Source organism: Giraffa tippelskirchi, chromosome 5 (assembly GCF_054371585.1).
Source record: "Giraffa tippelskirchi isolate mGirTip1 chromosome 5, T2T-mGirTip1v1.2.pri, whole genome shotgun sequence".
In the NCBI taxonomy this organism is placed as follows: Eukaryota; Metazoa; Chordata; class Mammalia; order Artiodactyla; family Giraffidae; genus Giraffa; species Giraffa tippelskirchi.
The window spans coordinates 41020001-41037934 of record NC_137279.1 but is presented as its reverse complement, the minus strand read 5'-3'; positions in this window follow the sequence as shown (position 1 = coordinate 41037934).

The following is a 17934-nucleotide window of genomic DNA, read 5'->3' as shown; positions in this document are numbered from 1 at the left end:
TTTTGGAAAGGAAGGGGAAGAAAAGGTAAAAGCCTTAGAAACAAAAGTAAAAAAAAAAAAAGTCTTAAGATATTAAAAAAAGATCAATTAGAAATGTGAGAACATGAGCAGCAAAATATAATCCTTAACAAGCAATTGAAGTAAACTCAAATTTTAAACAAACTTAGGAATAACAGTTGTTTTAGAGTTACTTTTTGCCAAAGCCAAACTTCTGAAACTAACTGGCCTATTTTTAGGCTAAGGATAGATATAGATAGATGGATAACAGAGATAGACAGATAGATGCAAATAGATCAATCATGGATGCCAGATCACCTAAAATTCAAAGCCATGACAGAGTCTTATTTTATTAGCAGCTTTTGAACAGCAGAACAGGTAATCTTAGTAATATTAAAATACTGTGAATGATCTGAAATAACTAGAGCCAATATAGAATAAAAGTTATCAAAACAAAAAAGGGAATTAAATGAAGTAAAGTTTGCCTATCTATTTCGAAGCAAACCAGAATCCATTATTTGAAATATTATCAGTGGGACTTCTCAGTTTGTGAATGAAAGGACTATCTTGTTGAATAGTGTAACCCGAGAGCCTGTTACACAACAGACATTTGATAAATATCTGTTAAATTAGTGGGGTCTGAGGTTTCAGAAACTCCCCTACCATCACAAAATCTGTAGCACTTTCAAGTGCTAATGTCTGTGCTCTGAAATGAATCCACCAGCAAGAGTGCGCTGAGTAAGATTAAAAATATGGGACTAGTTTTTCAGAGATGAGTCAGAGGGTGTCAGTGACCTGGGGAGCAAAGGGAAGAGGGGAGCAAGGACTTTGTAAATAAAGTATATACATCACATTTATTGTAATACCTAGACCAGCTTATAACTATGACAATTATCTGATTGGTAAAGGGGGGTAGTAGTTTATTCTTTCTTTTAAAGAACCATAGTTGTTCCTATCATAGATCAGCAAGTCATGTTTGCTGACTTAATAAATGCCTAAACGCGGGTTTTTCTTGCATATATGTGCATACTGGTTAAGGTACAGCATACATAAATCAGAATACAAAATTCTACTCATATATGACAGATTCTCATGTCTGACCTTAACCTTCAGTTAATATAAAGCACTTTTGTGTCTGAAATATACCCATTTACAACATACACTTCATTTTATCTTGTTTCCATATGGATGGGACTGGCAATGGGGGAAACAATGACAAATCTGTCTCAACTGAAAGTGTTCCACCAATCTTCCCTCCTCTCCAATCCATCTCCAGTTCCTTGTCCACCAAGACCCACCCCCCAAAAAAGTGGCTCCTAGAGAGGAGGAGGATCAGGGATGTAACTGGTGGTGATTGCTGTTGACTGCATCTTCAAACTGAAGCACATGCCTGCCTAGCAGTGGAAACAAAGGTCTCTGCAGCCCCAGTAGCCGGTGCCCTGCTGCTTGTGTCTTCAGCACTTATTACTGAGACAACATGAAGGCAAAACCTTCCTCTCCTGTCCTCAATCCCCTCCCCCAGCCTAGCATGGGATAGGCATTAAGTAAAGCCTCCTTCTCGGAGAGCCTTTTCCCCACTTGCGCGTTCTCTCACAAACCCCCTTTGTTCCCTGCCCTCCACTCCATCTATATGCTGCAACAGCAGTCGCCCAGATGTTCTCTATCAAAGCCTGAGCCATGGCAGCAAACTTTGGCACGCATGAAAGTGCACTGAGTACTGGCCCTCCAGAAATACCGTCCCCCCCCTCTCTGATTTCTGCAAATATTTTTAAATGTTAATGGGTTCCACTCACCCACAACCTAGGGGGAGGTTACAGAACAGGGCTCTGTGTGTCCAGCAAATTAGCAGCCGGAGGATACTGCTTGGCGCCTGGGTTCTGTCCCACCCTCGGGCGTTGGCTGGGGTTCTCCAACCTTGAATTGTTGAGGCCAGTTTGCCAGCGCATAGCTTTCTAGTGACAGAGGTTAGATGGATGGTTGACAGGAAAGTTGCTCCAAGCTACAAAACAGAAAGGGCCCTATCTTGCTCTGAAGTTTCCGAGAGCAAGAAAGCTCCTTTGAGCACCACAGAAATAAGATTCTGAAATGTTTATTTTGCCTCTTACCTATCCTGACTCTTTTCTTTCTTTTTTGTTAATTTTTCTTTTTTTTTTTTTCCAGTTCAATACACAGGCATAGAACAATGTGATGTGAGCTCTGGGACTCTGAGTATCATGTCCAATTTGAAGCACTTTAAACATAGAGAATGGCATATTAGCAGAAGCTGCGGTGCAAATTTTAACAAAATGGAAGCTTTATATGGACCATTCATATGTAGGCAGGGAAGTGACATGTATTTGGAGGGAGAAGGGTGGATGCACAGGAGAGACTTATTCATCTTCCTTGCACTAAGACAGTATGACAGCTGTTTTAAGGCCCAGCTAGAGGCCTCTAAAAAGCCCAGTTTCAAAAGCTAATTGAAAGCCACCTTTGAAGATTCTTTGTTTCTAATCCTGTCCTGAGAATCTCACCAGTCACTCTGGAAAAAAAAATGCTTCATGTCATCACCTCTAGGCCCTTGTTTTCTATGGCTAAGGCTCCCTCAATGCTCTTGAAGTCACAATGCTTGAGGCAGGTGGCCCATATGCCATGCTTCTGCTCACGCTAGGGAGTGAAGGACATGGCTCTCAGATCTTGGGCTTCCTACATTCACACTTCATATAATCACACCATGATCCAAAGACTTCCGAAGGTGCCAAAGTATTCTGGCTTCAGTATTCTGGCTTCCAGGTGAAATTTTATTCTTCTAATGCCAAAGAATAATGCCTTTGAGCTGTGGTGCTGGAGAAGATTCTTGAGAGTACATTGGACTGCAAGATCAAACCAGTCAATCCTAAAGGAAATCAGCCCTGAATATTCATTAGAAGGACTGATGCTGAAGCTGAAGCTCCAATACTTTGGCCAATTGATGTGAAGAACTAACTCATTAGAAAAGACCCTGATGCTGGGAAAGATTGAAGGCAGGAGGGAAAGGGGACGACAGAGGACGAGATGGTTGGAAGGCATCACTGACTCAATGGACATGAGTTTGAGCAAGCTCCGGGAGATGGTAAAGGACAGGGAAGCCTGGCGTGCTGCAGTCCATGGGGTCACAAAGAGTTGGACACGACTGAGTGACTGGACAACAACTTTTTAGTGAGAAGTAGTTAAAGAATTAGGAAAACCTCAGTGAGATTTGACTGCAGAGCAAATAAAAGGGTATCCAATCTGGATTCAGGAGAATCTTGAGAAGAAAAACCATCTACCCACACTCACAGCCTTGGGCACAGAAAAAGAAAATCATACTTGACAGCTTAGATTCATGTGAATTTGCTCTTCCACTGTCTTCATTAGCATTTAAAATATCTACCCATCTATTTGGGCTTCCCTGGTGGCTCAGACAGTAAAGAATCCGTCTGCAATATGGAAGACCTGGGTTCGATCCCTGGGTTGGGAACATCCCCTGGAGAAGCGCATGGGAACCCACTCCAGTGTTCTTGCCTGGAGAATCCCCATGGACAGAGGAGCCTGGCAGGCTACAGTCCATGGAGTCGCAAAATCAGACATGACTGAGCGACTAAGCACAAGCACCTATCTATTATTAGCACTTCCAGGCTGTTCTACCCAAGCAAATGCTTCGATTGTTCACTACAGAAATTTCCCCCCAAACTCACCAACTCTTCAACAGAAAACATCAATAGACAAATGCCAGATTCTTTGGAATCCATTGCGTCAAAACCTTTCCCTTGTACTTTGTACCAATCCTGAAATTCTTACCCAATCCTAATCTAGTCTCCACATTAAGAGAGCAGATTTAAACCAATCCTCAATAAATTCTGACCTCCCATTCCCCCCTCCCCCCTACCATACACTGCCAAAACTTTGTGAGGTGGTACTTACTACCTTACCACAGTAAGCAATAAATTCAGCTCTGTCTTACTCACAGATTGTGTTGATAGTTAGGGAGCCAACTGTTGACACCCTTTTGTTTATAACCTGGGATGGGATTAAATTTTTTAGATTTTGAATTTTATGCTTAAAATTGGGGAGGGGCAGTTTTTTTTTTTTAATTCTCTATCTTCTTTCTCTCAAAATTCTTCTCTATCATTTAAAAAGCTCTGAGATGATTAAAAGATTGGAATTAAGAAGAATTTCCAATGAGCTAATTCTAAAATGCAATGGCAACCCACTCCAGTACTCTTGCCTGGAAAATCCCATGGACGGAGGAGCCTGGTAGGGGGTCCATGGGGTCGCTAAGGGTCGGTCACGTGTCTGGGCCACGTGACCCGGAATATGAGTCTGGGTCACGTGTCTGGGCCACGTGACCTGGAATATGAGTCTGGGTCACGTGTCAGGCCACTTTTCTGGGTCACGACTGAGCGACTTCACTTTCACTTTTCACTTTCACGCATTGGAGAAGGAAATGGCAACCCACTCCAGTGTTCTTGCCTGGAGAATCCCAGGGACGGGGGAGCCTGGTGGGCTGCCGTTTATGGGGTCACACAGAGTCGGACACGACTGAAGTGATTTAGCAGCAATTCTAAAATGAAATTTAAATAATGTTAAGAAGCAAAACCTTAATAAGCTAAAAATATAAGCAGGGGCTATGTGTTTAATCTCCAATTTTAGGTGACCACAAATTAATTAATTTGGTGCAAACCAAAATATCTCTAAATATTTACATCAATGTCAAATCACTGGGACTTTTTAGATGTGGGAAAACCAAACATACAGAATACCACTGTTAGTAGTCTCTGCAAGTGTGACTCAGCCAGGGTTCAAATTGATAAGGCTCCAACATAGGTACTATCTTGATATCAGGCAAAAGAGAGTAACCAGACAGATAAAGCACACAAGGAACTTCACTAATTTTTTATTTTAATCAGCAACCAAACAAAGCACAATAATAAATGTCAGATACGTGATAGGTGTCTCACCAAAGAATATGATGATAATTAACAGACCACTAAAAACTCTGGAGAGGTGTGCTGAATCCAAGGAAAGAACTGTAAGATAATCACTGCTCTATTTACAAAGGCCTTAGTTTAAAAAACAAGCAGAAGTAGCAACAGAAGAAGAGAAGAAGAAATCCAACAAAGATTTTACACATAACAGTGTTTCTCGAGTTAGTACACTCTAGGAACCTGCAAAAATTTTGGCTTTTCTTTAAAAGAGATCTGCAAGTTTGAGGACCACTGTTTTAACCTTCTAAATCCTTACTTAAACCAATGTAAAGAAGCTAAGACTTCTGGTTTAAGCTAAACATAATTGCTCATCTGTTTCACCTCCTAAAAATCAGAGAAAGCATAAATAAATAAAATTTTTTAAAGGTGTTAACTAAAAAAATTGCACCCACCAGAACAGGATACCATGAAAAAGCAGCAGAGTTTTCAGAGATCATGATGATTAATAAAACATGGGCTGAATTGTAGAATGAGTGAGCCTCAAGATCAGTGAGCAGGAAGGGTAAACTGAAAGATTCTATCAGAATTCATTTGAAAAAGACAAGATTAAATAGATGAGAGAAAATGTGAAACACGTAGAATATATCTAAAAGTTCTCCCATGCATTTAGTAGGTGTTGAAGAAAGAGAAGTTAAAAAAATAGAAGGAACAAAAATCTAACAAACAATGAAAACATCAGAGAACAACAAGAAAATTTCCCCTGGATGAAGAAAGTTTTTTCATAGTGAAAGGATCTATTTATAACAGGGAAAGAGAAGCACTTAGGCACATTTTATTAAACTATATGTACTCCAACAATAAGTAATGAAAGAAACCAAGAGTATAACTAAGTAGAAAAGAAAATTGAAACAGCATCAGCCCTCTTATCTGCATCAAAGTATGCTAGAAGATAACAGTACAACACTTTAAATAATAAAGGACAATTAGAATTTACATATGAAGTATACTATCATTTAAAATCCAAGGCACATAATATGAAAAATCTAAGAGCTGACTACCAATAATCTTCCTGAAAAAATACAAATAATGTAATATAACCAAAAATAGAATTTAAGGAAGAAAAACTAATATAAAGAAAAACTGAGAGCAAATAAAAGATAAAGCTTGTAGTTAAGTTCTTGTATCAATTGACAACTGACTCTAACGTTAGTTCAACTGCCAAGAAATTATTCATCAGCAATCAGAAACACAGTGATGGAAAAGGATGCAAATACACCCAAATCAATCAAAAGGATTCCAAAAAATCCTCAGATGTAAATTGATGATGACTGCAGCCTGTTGTTAAAAGAGGAAATATGCTAAAGGATTTGTCTGCTCTGGGAGATAGAGGAGACTCAAAGTCTGATTAATTCTAGATGCTGATAAAAGTCAACATCAGTATGCTATTATTAAATGCATAAATAAAAGTATTTATTTTCAAATTAACATAACATGGACACTGCGTATTATTTCTCCCCTCTGCTTTGGCCCTAAAAATGTTCAGAGCCCTAATTGTGATGTAGCTTGAGAAAGTATATGAGATCTTGAAACATGGCTTTTGCAAACTACTCTCATTCCTGACTCTATTTTACTTTTTCTGCCCTTTTTCCTTAATTTGGATTTCCAAATAAAAAAAATTAGAAAAAATACATTGGCGAATGTGTGTATTTATGCACCTATTCACTGTATACATGTGTTTGTATGTGTGTGTATATCACCTTAAATTCTTTCTGGCCTAGGTAGGGATATAAAAAGTACAAATTTATCATTTTTTGATATATGATTTCCATTGTCTAAAGGCAACGGTGCAATTTAGCCACATGACTATTTAATCTCCATCTTATTAATGTAATCCAAAGATTATCTGGCCCAGAAATGTCTTAACTTTAAAACGGTTTACAAACTCTACTCTTCTGAATATCAATGGCAGTTTCACAGTCTCTCTCATCCACATGTATTGAATCTTATGTAAATTCAATTACCTAAAAGAAAAACTTTTAATATTCAAATAAATTGGCTAACTGTAGTAATCTTTTAAGAAAACAAAAAAATCAAACAAAAACAATACTTGAAGCAAAAGAACGCATTAACACCACAAATTCTTGAGTCAGACTGCCTGGGTTAACCTCAATTACTTGATATGGCAACTTGGAAGTTACTTAAATTCTTTGTTCCTCAGTTTCCTTATCTGCAAAATGGGGTGGGGGGTGCTGATAAGAATGCTATTGTAAGGATTCAATAAGATAATTGTGAGAAACTCTTAGAACAGAGAATGCCAAAATAAATGTTAGCTATAATTACTTTAATAAAATATCTTTATGGAAAACATCTTTCCCAGAAACATTTTAGCATTCTATCACACAAATGATAAATTTTGAGGGATCCGGAACAAAGTTCATTCAGAACAGAATGAAGATTCTTTAGGAATAACAAGTAACATAAATAAAAAATGACCACTTCCAACTTTTTCTATTGCCATTCATTTTCTAAGCCGCTTATTCAATAGCTACCTGCTGCTAAGTCACCTCAGTCATGTCCGACTCTGTGCGACCCCATAGAAGGCAGCCCACCAGGCTCCCCTGTCCCTGGGATTCTCCAGGCAAGAACACTGGAGTGGGTTGCCATTTCCTTCCCCAACGCATGAAAGTGAAAAGTGAAAGTGAAGTCGCTCAATCGTGTCCGACTCTTCGTGACCCCATGGACTGCAGCCTACCAGGCTCCTCTAGCCATGGGATTTTCCCGGCAAAAGTACTGGAGTGGGGTGCCATTGCCTTCTCTGTCAATAGCTACCTAAAGGTTATAAATAAGCATTTGGTCAAAATTCTCCATCTGATAAGGTGACTAAATTTTGTCAAAATTTTCCCAGGCGTTATATGCCTAAAGAAACAGGACTAGTACATCTTATCCAGTTAAATCAAATTTTCACTTTAAACTTAGGCTTTTACAACTGATGGCTTCCAAGCTGTATCTTTTGTTGCTGTCCTTCAGTTGCTAAGCCATGTCTGCAGCCCTGTGGATTACAACACACCAGGCTTCTCTGTTCTCCACTATCTAATTCCTCCTCAGTGGTCTGCTGGAGCAGTCTCATATCAACTGGTAAGAGGTGACTGTATGCAACTCTTAATTCCACATTTCATATTTACCCTACAAAGCAGAGGGAATCAAGAAAGCATGGTGGTGGATGTTTTTTTTTCTTTCCTGGAGAGCCTTTTGTTAAACATTACCAGCAAATCATAGCCTCTAGTTTCAAAGAACCAGTCTTTGTGAAATCCCACAGTTAACAGTGTCCACATGATCTTTTGCAATATAACTTATTTTAAAAGCAGTTATCAGAAGACACCCTGATTTGTATATACAAAAGAAATACACTGCAAAAAAGAGAGTGTGTTTCTATCTGTAATATTCCTACTTATAAACCTAGCTTTCTATTCTGGTTTAAAATTTTGAGCTTAAATCTGTTCAGATGAAACAGTAACTTCTGCAGTTATGTGGTTTGATGATTCCACATACTCAGTTAACTTGGAAATATTGATACATGATGTAAGTCCTCTTAGAAGTTCAGTCTGTTTTATTCAAAGAAGTTTAAATGCAGAATATTTTATTCTGCTCTGGAAATTTTATAAAGGTGTTTTGCCAAAAGCATTAAATACTTGATTCTGTTAAGATTTGCAGGAACTGCTTTAAATTTATTATAAAAAATAACAGCAACAGCAACACATTTTCCCCTTTCATTAAGGTAGTGAAAAAAAGAACTTTAAGAGCTTTTCCATAAAAATGCTCTAAAATATTCCGTTAAAATTAAAAGGCAACTGCCATTTCACACGTGGTCAGATTTAACTATTCAAAGTTATTTTAGGTATATCAGTTCCCAAAGACCAAACTACCGAGTGTCCAGCTGTGTTCAAAGATCTCTAGAACCTAGCCTCCAGAGTTGGATATGGCTGATACAAAGGGTTATTAGACCAGAGAAAGGAAGAATTTCAGGTGCAATATTAGTAACTTATTCCCTCCAATGTCTCACTTAATTATAGGTTTGTTAATGAAATAATCATCCTGCAATGACCAGGGAGAAATCCACAACAGAGCAAGGAGCTTGGAACAAAAGCCCAATTCCAGTATTGATAGCATGTGACCCCATGTCGGCAGCAGTGAATTTAGAATCTTAACAGCAAACAATACTTCAAAGTGGTGGAAAACAGTAACATTTCAGTTGAAATTTTATGCTTTCATGATTAGCAAAAGTATTTTTTAAATGCTACAATAACATGCTTACTTGTCATTAAATATTATACTCCTTCTGGTATGGTTCTCCTTGCCTAGTTTCTTTTTATAGCAATACTTCTGCATTTTAAATATGGTTCAAAACATTAGTTGCCACAGAGATACGTAGTTTCTTGCATGAATAACTCATTAATGTAGTTCGTAGGGTGGCCCATTATATGTATACTTAATTAGCCCTAGAATCAGATTGTTAAATACTTGTTTCAACATCCTCAATATCAAGAAATGAGTACCGTATATTTTTCAGGAATTTATTATTGACTTTTGTATTTAAACCGTAACAGTCCTTGTTAGGGTCTCCCAGAACCCCAACAAACTTTGAAATAACTTACTTTTACTTTAGTACCAGATGCTGATATCTCTGGATTTTCATTTTTGGTAAAAAAGAGAGCTATATTTTAAAAAAGCTGGGGCAAGGGTGGGGGTGGGGACTAGTGACACACAACTAAAAAACACGGACACAAAAGATATAGTAACTAAACTAAGAAGCCAAAAGATTGGCCAATAAGTCTTGATTTCCAGTGTTAGAAAGAAGATATCCAGATGAGAGGGTTTTTTTTTTTTTTTTGGTTATTTAGTTTGCTTGATTGTGTAGAATTGAAGTGAAAAGTTCAGGGCTGAACACATATATATATTTGGGGTATCATTCTGACTTTTCCATTTACTCATTTGCCTGACCCTGAGGAAATCACGCAACTTCAAGTTATTTCTAGATTTCATTAGACTTCCTTTCAGGTCCATTAAAAATGAGGAAACAAAAATAATGAATATTTTAATGATTTTATTTATACAAATACAGTGCAAATACTGAAAAACAATAGGCCAATGACAACTTTTAGGTTAGGCCATTGCCCTTCCTCAAAATATTTCTATAAGGAGCTTCTCAGCCTCTGCGTTAGAATGACTTCCTAAGGTAAAGGATGACTATAACGCTATTTCAAATGTAGGACTCCTTAGATTTCACACACACTTTGCTGGTAGGCCACTGGTTTTTCTTCCACAAGAATCAAGGAAAGGGCAATTTCTAGCCTACTTTCCTACACATTTACTATGAGCTCAACTCCATCTGTTGGAAAGCTGCCATACATTTATGACAGCCCAAGGGATATTGTCATCTTTCCCCTGCTCACTCCCACCACACTAAATGCCCTGGCAAGGTTGCTGCACCTGGACTCTGTATTCCCTACATAGCACCTTGTTACCGAAATTGTGGAAAACTTGGACCAAGTTCAGAGAAGAGCTACTAAAATGATTAAGTGACCGAGGGGACCAATTTATAAGAAACTCAGAAATGTTTGGTTAAGTGGTAATTACCCTAAAAAAAGGTGTGGTGGATCTGGTGTTAAGTTTGAGTTCCAAACCGTACTTGGCAAAAAGACCTCCTTTCAGGCCTCTACATTAGGAAATGCTCTGAAGAGGGCAGAATCTCCCTCTCTGACCACTGCTTGGGTGGTATCCCCATTCAAGGGTAGTGACCTCTACAAACACAGAAGGAAACACTACCAAAGCAGACAGCCCACTGAAGAAGGCTGAAGGATGCTCAAAGGAAACTCTTCTTGGGAATCATGAAGAACAAGCCTGGGCTGTGAAGGGCCAGTTCTACCATGCTTGTTAAGCACCTATTCACACCCCACAACCAATCTCTGCTTGATGGGTGGTACTATTTAATAAGAGCTGATGACTGAGTCCAAGTGTGCAAGTCTGCCTAAAATACACTGCTGGGTATGTTGATTCCTTTAGGGATGACAGTTTCCACTTAGCCAAAGAGGAAAAATCTAAGAACACCTGTAACAGTTAAGGAGGCTGAAAGAGATAATTCTTCAGAGCACCAATTCCCAAAATGTCTTCCAGGTGATGTTACTATGGGTTACATATATAAATAATAAAAAAGAAAAGAGCTTAAAACTGGAATAAACAAAGTTAAACCTTGTGTATACGTACTTGATGTGTTTGTTAATAATAACACCTCTCAAAGTCATTAATATGTCAGTCTATTGTGTCTCACTAAGAGGGGCAGTGTTTATACTAGTTCCCAAATTCAAATTGAGCATGCAATGTTTTACTCCTTAAGTACAGATTCTCTGTATTCACAGCCACTTCCATGCCATTTAAAATGCAGCACCCAGGTGGCTTAGTGGTAAAGAATCTGCCTGCCAGTGCAAGAAACACAGGAGACATGGGTTCAATCCTTGGGTTGGGAAGGAGGAGGAAATGGCAACCCACTTCAGTATTCTTGCCTGGAAAATTCCATGGACAGAGAAGCCTAGTTGGCTACAGTCCATGGGGTCACAAAGAGTTGGACACGACTGAGCACACACACTCACTCAATAAATAAACAATGAAATGAATCAGCCTAGGCTAGAACACAAACCTTAAATCCCAACCCACTCCTCTTTCTACTACACTGATATTCTAACTACACTTAGCTTACATGAATCTTTTTATCCTATATCGACAAAATGAAATTTGATTACTAGAAGTAGATGGACCACCTGAGGCTATCAGAGCTCAAGCTTGAGGGCCTTCCACTTGCTTGAGGCTTCCATGTCCTTGAAAGTAAGTGTGCACTTACAGTACGGTTTTCTTTTTACTTAAGGAGGTTCCACAAAACTAAATAATCTTCATGTCCTGCAAAACCTGCTGTTCCATGTAAGATGAAAATGGTTAAACAGGTTTTCACTAAATAAATTGTGATTGAGATAGCTGAACTTAAATTACTGATGATATGACAGATGAAAATTCACTTTAGCTTACTCTCAGGTCACCTCTGAGAGAGAAGTATTCATCCTTCTGTGTGGGTAAAATGTAGACTCAAATAAGAACTAAATGTAGATTCATTACCTCTAAGTGCTTTGCAAGTACATTAGCTTAAACCATCTTGCTTTTTAGAATTCCTCTTAGGACATTCATCAATTCTCTACTATTCTTTTTACTTTTTTTTAAGCACCTTACCCAATAGTCTTACTTCTGCTCTCCCCACCTCTCAATATTTTAAGACATGAACAGCCACTTTGAAATCATTACATTGTAAATATCACCACAGTTGGAATTCCTTCTGAAGACCATCTGAAGTTTCTGCATAATTTTTTTCCATGAGTAGGGAGTGACATCTTTAAACTTGAATCTGTGGTATTGCAATTTGGCATTCCACTTCAATTCTTTAAAAGTTTCATTTATATTGATCTTGTCTTCTGGAATTTCCTGCAGGCTGCCTCAGATAAAATAATTTCCAGTCTAATCTTCCTCTTGTCTCTTCCCTAGTTTGACATTATGCCCTCAAAATCAAATCTTATTATTTTAACACAAAACAAAAACACCTTATTACAGAATATTAAATCAATAACATTAACAAACTGACTTTGGTGATTCACTTTACCATGATTGATAAGCCAGTGTTTGAGCTTTGACTATTGATAGTCAAAGCTTTGCAAATTTCTTCCAGACTATTCATAATTTAGCAAGATACTGTAACAACCACAGGCACAGAAATCACTACCCAACCACTTGTGTCTTAGACCAAGTCCATGCTTTACTCACTCATTTTTTAAGATACAGCCAAAATTACAAAACTAAGCCTGAGCATAAAGGCCAAACATTTTACCTTCTTGCTTTCTTCCCATTATCTTCCTGAGCTGGTGACTATGAAAATATGCTAAGCCCGAAATAACTGTTGGGTGCTGCCAGCTCAGTCTCAGTCATTTCCAAGCCAAATGGGACTTGACAGACCTTTATAAGTTGTAGTGTTTGTAAATATCCAAGGAAATTACTTCACTCAGTCAATTATTTCTATGGAAAGCTGGCAGAATAATGTAGTAATTAAACTGAAGACTAAACAGGAGAGCTATTTTGCTCAGAAGTTCTAGTTAGTGCTTTTAATGAATTTTCATTCCTCAAAAATGCTTGCAATACTAGTGTAATGAAAAGGAATTGCCTTTTCATTGAGAAACATATTTAAAATATTCCAGTGAAGAGAACATACGGAAAAGGAAAGAGAAATTCAGTTTTCTAGCATCTTATTAGATTCAGTATTGATTTCTTATTTTAAGGGTAAGGAATTCTGAAATCAAAAAATAGCTGTATTCAAATGCAAATAGAAAAGACATTCCAAAGTCAGGACATCATGTGGTCAAGACTCAACTGCCTTTGTGCTAGGTATTCACTTCATAGTGAATATGTTGTCTGCAACATAGTTTTTGCCCTCTGGCCCCTCTCTGGCTCCTCCAGTTGGCCACCTGCATGCTTTGACTTGGGGCTTCCCTGGTAAAGAATCTGCCTGTAATACAGGAGACGTGGGTTTGATCCCTAGTCCAGGAAGATCTCCTGGAGAAGAAAATGGCTACCTACTCCAGTATTCTTGCCTGAGGACCCATGGACAGAAGAGCCAAGCGGGCTACCAGTCCATGGGGTCGCAAAAAGTTGGACTTAGCAACTGAACGACAACAACAATGTAGCCATAAACAGCATGCTTTCCCACATTAGCTCTCCTAGCTGCCTAATGGTCATACACTTGGAGAGAGACAACACTTCTAATACAAAGTAATAATAAGAACCCCAAACTGATGGAAAGAACTCGGAATGCTTTCTAAAGGAAAATGCAAGCCATTAAATTACTTGTAGTACTTCATTTTTAAAAGTCTTTTGCATACAGATAACCACCATCTTTCCTAGTACCTGATGCCATGAATACAAAGGTTTAAAAAAAGAGAAGTTGTTACATCATCTGTAACAATGGAAAGAATGAAGTGAGAGAAGTTGGCAAAAATCAAGACTGGAGAAGGGAAAGGAAGCCAGAAAATTCCAAGATTGAGTGAAATTGGGAGAGTTAATGACTAAAAAGTGCTTCTGTTGCACTTCACAAACATTTCTCATTTCTCTTTGTCAGTATACATAATATTTCCCTTACTAAAGATTCCTCTGGATGAATAAGCATACTCTTTTGAAACTGCAAATAACATGGGATTAAGAACTCTCAGTCATTCACATTCTGCTCATATGAGCTACATAACAATTTAATGAGATGCATGCCACAGTTTTTTATAAACTGAGGAATACTATAAAATCAGAATGACAAGGTAGGTAAGAAAATACATTCTAGAGACATATTGTCTGAGTTTAAGTTTTAGCTCTATCATCAACAAACTATGCAGGGCTTCCCCCGTGGCCCTAGTGGTTTAGAACCCGCCTGCCAATGCAAGTGACGTAAGAGATGCTGGTTCCATCCCTGAGTCAGAAAGATCCCCTGGAGGAGGGTATGGCAACCCACGCCAGTATTCTCACCAGGAGAATCCCATGGACAAGAGAAGACTGGTGAGCTATGGTCCATAGAGTCACAAAGAGTTGAACACGACTGAAGCAACTTAGCACGCACACACAACAAGCTATGCAAGTTTGGGTAACTCACAATCTCTTGGTGCCTCAGTGTTCTCGTCTACAAAACAGGAATAACAGTTGAATGCACTCTACAATGTTGAAAGCCTTAAATTAGTTAATATACATAAAGCATTTAAAACAGTGCTGAGACTTGCACTGTCGACCAAAATGGAGTAACAGGGATTGAGTTTTCGTTCTCTCCTAAGACAACCGCAAACAAACAAACAGAATATATGAAACAATGACTTTCCAGACATAGGTTATGAAGGATAGTTATCCCTGAGACATGGGAAACAAATGAAGCAAGCCCTATGACTGCCCCAATTTAATTCCTTAAGAGAGTTCCCAGGCTACCACATGGGGTAGGGGAGAGAGGAGAATCCAAGCAAAGCCAGCTGGACTCCCTGGGTTGAGAAGATGAAGTTCAGGATACCAGAAGGGAAAGAGCTGAACAGGAAAGGAATGATGGAGATCAGCAGAGGGTCCCCTCAAAAATTCAGCAGAGCAGTGATCAGCACATGCATGTGAGGAAACTACGTGAGGCCAGGGAAAGAACTATCCAAAAGTATCAGAGACTACAGTATACAGTACCCACAAAGGACAAGGAATAGGGACTATTGCCCCCAGTCAGACTGGAAAACCTTTGTAATTCACACAGTATTTGGTATTCAAAAGATTCTTGCCTCACTGCTGCTAAATCGCTTTAGTCGTGTCCGACTCTGTGCGATCCCACAGACGGCAGCCCACCAGGCTCCCCCGTCCCTGGGATTCTCCAGGCAAGAACACTGGAGTGGGTTGCCATTTCCTTCTCCAATGTATGAAAGTGAGAAGGAAAAGTGAAGTCGCTCAGTTGTTTCTGACTCTTAGCGACCCCATAGTCTGCAGCCTACCAGGCTCCTCCATCCGTGGGATTTTCCAGGCAAAAGTACTGGAGTGGGGTGCCATTGCCTTCTCCTCTTGCCTCACTAGCAGGGAATTAGTCTTTAGTAGACATTTCTCTGGTCATGTCTAACAAATTTTAAAAGTTGTAAGTCTCAAAAAGATAAAACTATCTTCAAGTAACTTAACTTCATCTCAGAACAAAGTTCAAAACTATTTATAGGAAAACAAAAACAGGTAACACCCAACATGATGAAATTCACATCTTGAATCAAGTTGAAGATTACCAGGCATACAAAGAAGCCAGAAAATATGAATCATATTTAAGAAAAGAATTAATCAATTGCAACTGATCCAAAACTAATACAGATGTTAAAATCAGCAGACAATGACATTAACATTTATCACTATCGTATTCCATATGTCCAAAAAGTTAAGGAGAGACACCAAAGATATAAAAAGCTCCAAACAGAACATCCATAGAAGAAAATTACAATGTCTGTGTTGGAAAAAATATGCTTGATGGAATTAGTAGGTTAGACATTGGAGAAACAAATATTAGTGAATTTGAAGCACAACAGTAAAAACTATACAAAACAAAGCAAAAATGGGGAGAAACACATGTTAAAAAATAAAAAGGGTATCAGGTGAACTGTAGGAAGATTTCAACTGGCTAACAAATGTGTAATAGAAGCCCCAAAAGAAGAGAGCTGGGAGGACAGAAAATATATTTGAAGATATAATAGTAGTCTATTCTTTTTTATTACTGAATAGTATTCCACCACATAGGTATAAAACAACTTGTCTACCCAGTCATCAAGCAACAGACATTGGGATTGTTCCCAGTATTTGGCCTAATGTGAATGAACCTTTTTTGTATATTCAAGTACAAAAAAAAGCAAAATAAAGACTTATTTATATGTGCAAAAGCTGAAAGAATTCATCCAGAGTAGTCCTATACTGTAAGAAATGTTATAGTAGGCAGAAGGAAAATTATGTCTGATGCAATTATGGATCTGCACACAGGAATGAAGAGTACAGAAAGTTGCATCTATATGAATAAACATATAAGACTTTCTTATTTAAATCTTCTAAAGAAATAATTTTTAAACAAAAATAACAATAATACCTTGTGAGGTGTATAACATGTATTAGTTAAATGCTTGAAAATAATAGCAAAGGCCAGAAGAGAAGGAGAATAAATATTTGGAAGTTTCTTACATGTAAAGTGGTATAATACTACATGACTGTCGACTGTGATGAGTTAAAGATATATACTCTGATTTTAAAGCAATCACTGAAAAAATAAAGCAGAATTATAGCTAATAAGTGACCAAAGGAACTAGAATCATTGAAATTTTTTAATGAAAAAGAAAATGGGAAAAGGGAAAAAAACAATAGGTGATATAAAGAGAAATCAAAGACTAGACTGTTTTGGTTTAAGGTTTAGCTTAGAGGTTTAAGAATTACACATAATAATCACATTAAATATAAATGGTATAAACACTAATTAAAAGTCAGAGGTTGTTATATTATATAGAAAAGCAGGACCAATGCTACCTAAAAGGAATGTACAAGCATGTTAAAAGAAAAAAAGATACACCATGCTAACATTAATCAAAAGGAAACTCAGGGTAGCATATTAATGCTAGACTAAATAGATTTAAAACAAATATTATCAAGCAAAAGGAGGACAAATTTTATAATAAATGGGTCTAACAATCAAGAAGACATCCAATCCTAGATGTTCATGTACCTAATAATATGGCTTTAATACAATTAACACAATACTGAGAGAGCAGCAAAAAGAAGTGGACAAATCTACAATTATAGTAGAAGATTTCAATTCTCATCTTGTAATAAATGATAGAACAAGTAGACTGAAAACCGGCAATAATATGGGGGACTTAAAAACCACAACCAACCAAAATTGAGCTGATTGGCACTAATAGAACACTCCATCCAACAGCTACAGAATACATGTTCCTTTCATTGCACACAGAATATTTTCCAAGAGAGACTACATTCTGGGGCATAAAACAAGTCTCAATAAATATAAAAGGATTCAAATTATACATACTACTTATCTGATCACAATGAAATTAAATTAGGAATAAGTAAGAGAGGACTCTAGAAATCTCCGAATGTAATTTTAATCAATGACTCAAAGATAAAGTCAAAAGAGGAATAATTGAATGAAAAAACACAACATATCAAAATTCATGGGAGTCTGCTAAAGCACTTAAGAGAAAATTTACAACACTAAACACTTACCTAGAAAAGAGTAAAGTTTTAAATCAATGGCCTCAATTTCTACCTTAAGAACCTAGGAAAAGAAGAGTAAATGAAAGCCAAAGTAAGCAGAAGAAATAAAATTGTAAAGATCAGAGCAGAAATCAACAAAGTGGAAAAATAAACAATAGAGAAACTCAGTAAAACCAAAAGC